At 47.1% G+C, this 3873-nt stretch overlaps 1 protein-coding gene across 1 annotated transcript in view; it reads right to left on the bottom strand.

The window, feature by feature from the left end:
- LOC115179232 (paralemmin-1) overlaps window positions 1–3364 on the bottom strand; it is a 15567-nt gene extending 12203 nt beyond the window's left edge. Inside the window, exon 1 of the mRNA XM_029740624.1 lies at window positions 2823–3364. The gene's annotated coding sequence lies outside the window, so the exon portion shown is untranslated. The remainder of the gene's footprint in view (window positions 1–2822) is intronic.
- Between the last annotated feature and the right edge of the window lie 509 nt (window positions 3365–3873).

A 3873-nucleotide genomic window follows, 5' to 3' on the forward strand; every position in this document is an offset into this window, starting at 1 on the left:
TGTGTCAAAGAAATAGATAAACATGAAAGGTAGGCCTACATCATAAATGATTACACTAACATATTGGAATCGTTTAGTGTCACTTAGGTCCTCTCCTATGTAGCAACAATTAAAATTGTCAAATTATTATTTGTGTTAGCCAAGTCCTCCTGACCGTTTGAGAACATAAGGCCTAGAATAAGCTATTCAACATACTGTTTGTTTTCACATTTTCTGCAAGAGAGGAGACTGTCTGAGTGTCCTCCCTATACTCAGGGCCGGGTTAATGGAGGGGCTTACCCACTGCTATAACAGCCTCCACTCTTCTGGGAAGGCTTCCACTAGATGTTGGAACATTGCTGTGTGGACTTGCTTCCATTCAGCCACAAGAGCATTAGTGAGGTCGGCACTGATGTTGGGCAATTAGGCCCAGCTCGCTGTTGATGTTCCAAATCATCCTAAAGGTGTTTGATGGAGTTGAGGTCAGAGCTAGATGCAGTATTAAGGGGACCTAGCCCAAACCATGAAAAACAGCCCCAGACCATTATTCCTCCTCCACCAAACTTTACAGCTGGCACTATGCATTGGCGTTCTCCTGGCATCTGCCAAACCCAGATTTGTCCGTTGGACTGCCAGACGGTGAAGCGTGATTCACCTATCCAGAGAAGGCGTTTCCACTGCTCCAGAGTCCAATGGCAGCGAGCTTTACACCACTCCAGCCGACGCTTGGCATTGCGCATGGTGATCTTACGCTTCGATCACACCAACAGCGTCGCTGCGCAAAATAGTACGCAGCATCATCTGGATATGCATGCAACAAAAGTTCAACATTCACCTTCTGCTACCATTTCTGTCAAGCCGTCTACACATACAGTTTGACGCATACGTTCGATAAATCCAACGTACGTACCACACCGAACGCACTGCAACTGCCTCTGCAACGCAATGCTGCAAGGCAAACGGAGCGTTTCATTGGAAATTAATGTAATTCTGGTGTACCAAAATGCAATGATACTGTCAGTGTGATCGAAGCATTAGGCTTGCGTGTGTGCGGCTGCTCGGCCATGGAAACCCTTTTTTTGTTGTATTTTTTTGTATTTTGTATTATTCACCCCTTTTTTCTCCCCAATTTCAATCTTGAATCATCGCTGTAACTCCCCAGCGGTCTCGGGAGAGGCGACGGTGGAATCATGCGTCCTCCGAAACATGACATGCCTAACCGCGCTCCTTAACACTCGCCAGCTTAACCCAGAAGCCAGCCGCACCAATGTGTCGGAGGAAACAGTTCAACTGGTGACCGGGGTCAGCCTGCAGGCACTCGGCCCGCCACAAGGAGTCACTAGAGCGCGATGAGCCAAGTAAAGCCCCCCCGGCCAAACCCTCGCCTAACCCGGACGACACTGGGCCAATTGTGTGCCGTCCTATGGCCACGGCCGGTTGTGGCTAAGCCCGGGAATGAACCTGGGTCTGTAGTAACACCTCTAGCACTGTGATACAGTGCCTTAGACCGCTGCGGCCCTCGGGAGACCCATGGAAACCCATTTCATGAAGCTCCCAACCAACAGTTCTTTTGTTGACGTTGCTTCCAGAGGCAGTTTGGAACTCGGTAGTGAGTGTTGCAACCAAGGACAGACTATTTTACGTGCTACGTGCTTCAGCACTCTGCGGTCCCATTCTGTGAGTTTGTGTGGGCTACCACTTCGCGGCTGAGCCGTTGTTGCTCCTAGACGTTTACACTTCATAATAACAGCATGTACAGTTGACCGGACCAGCTCTAGCGGGGGCAGAAATTTGACGAACTGACTTGTTGGAAAGGTGGCCTATGACGGTGGCACGTTGAAAGTCACTGAGCTCTTCAGTAAGGCCATTCTACTGCCAATGTTTGTCTATGGAGATTGCATGGCTGTGTGCTCGATTTTATACACCTGTCAGCAACGGGTGTGGCTGGAATAGCCGAATTCACTAATTTGAAGGGGTGTCCACATACTTTTGTATATATAGTCTATATTGCCTCCCAATATTGTACAATGTGTGTCGCTTCATTAGCCTGGGCTATTATTTGTTTGAATTCCAGACCAGATTGATCTCAGTTTGTTAGTGTCAGAGTAGCCACTGATTTCGGTCATTTGTGTGGTATTAGAAACGATTCCGCTAATGTCTTCTATCATGTAAAGTATGTAAAGTATGTAGAATTGTATGAAATGCGTTTTTAAAAGGCAAACAAATATTTGGACCCTGCAAACAAGTGTTCCCCATGTGTGGAAATCTAAAAACGCCCCTGCTCAACTGTAGTCTACATTACACATGTTATTATGGCTTTATTATAAAGGGGCTTTTTCTTCAACAGGAAACCACGCATTGAATTGCATCTTGGTGCATGGATTTGTTTACAGAAATAATGGTGTGGCCAGGAAGTGTGTGGGGGCAAAAAAACAAAACAGTGCCCGGGGTCTATGATTTCTTAATTCCGGCTATGCCTGTACTGTATATCGTTTATATATTTATGTAAGAGTAGTATTTATTATCATATTGTTTTGTTCACATTATTGTCATGCATTTCCATGTATGCATTAACGGGATCTGTATAATTTATAATACATTATGCCTACATTAGAAAGCACACACTGTCTCTTCAACTCGTTTTCCCTCTATTCTGCATCTCTCTCTCTGCTCCATCTCCTCCATCCCCTTCTCTCCTCACCTCCATCCTTCATCGCTGTTCCGTGATGCTGAGGCAGTGGAGCGCTACGGCTAGTCAACAAATTCGCGGAAATCAGGTCAAGTATAGTCGTGAGTAGACACTACGTGTAACGAGCAGACAGACCAGTAGCCAGGCTACTTACCCAATAGCGGAGTCCTTTAACTTGTCACCGATGGCGTCTCTCTCCTTTGGCGTCCTCTCATCCTAGTTTCATCCACACTGAAATAAAATAGCACTGCGACGGTTTCCCTCTTATTTCAGTGTGTATGCTTATAGTCTATATTTACTGGCGTATAGTCTATATTTACTGGCGCCAAAACAGTTGGGTTTCCTCCCCTCCTCTCTCCCCTTCTCCTCCTCCTTTCTCCCTCTCCTCTCTCCTGCCACCCCTTCCGTTGGCCGCTGAGGAGTCGCGGGAACGCCCGAGCTGTGTGTGTGCGTGTGTGTCGCGGGAGCTTGATCCGCTCAACACTACAACAGAGAGAGAACAAGCTGGCCGTTATTTATCTTCGATCCACGACATTACAGCAGTTCGTGGGAGAATTGGCAGGTTTTGGAGAGATGAAAGCTCTCCTGGTTCCCTGGTTTTGGAGAGACGAATGCTCTCCTGGTTCCCAAATTATGATTTGTCTCCTGTAGGTGACCTGTTTTGCAGAAAGGTTTGTGCTCTCACCAGCCTGGCCAAACACAAGGGAGAGAGAGAGAGATGTGAGAGAGAGAGAGAGAGAGAGAGAGAGATGAGAGAGAGAGAGAGGAGAGAGAGAGAGGAGAGAGAGAGAGAGAGAGGTGGGATACGCCTTCCTCTCGAGATAAAGAGGCCCAGGGTGTGTTGTTGACTGATAGGATATTGAGGCCTCTGGTTCTAAATGGGGTCTGGGTATTGCAGACAGTCTGATAGGATATTGAGGCCTCTGGTTCTAAATGGGGTCTGGGTATTGCAGACAGTCTGATAGGATATTGGAACCTCTGGTTCTAAATGGGGTCTGGGTATTGCAGACAGTCTGATAGGATATTGAGGCCTCTGGTTCTAAATGGGGTCTGGGTATTGCAGACAGTCTGATAGGATATTGGAACCTCTGGTTCTAAATGGGGTCTGGGTATTGCAGACAGTCTGACAGGATATTGGAACCTCTGGTTCTAAATGGGGTCTGGGTATTGCAGACAGTCTGACAGGATATTGGAACCTCTGGTTC

Source organism: Salmo trutta, chromosome 39 (genome assembly GCF_901001165.1).
Source record: "Salmo trutta chromosome 39, fSalTru1.1, whole genome shotgun sequence".
NCBI lineage: Eukaryota > Metazoa > Chordata > Actinopteri > Salmoniformes > Salmonidae > Salmo > Salmo trutta.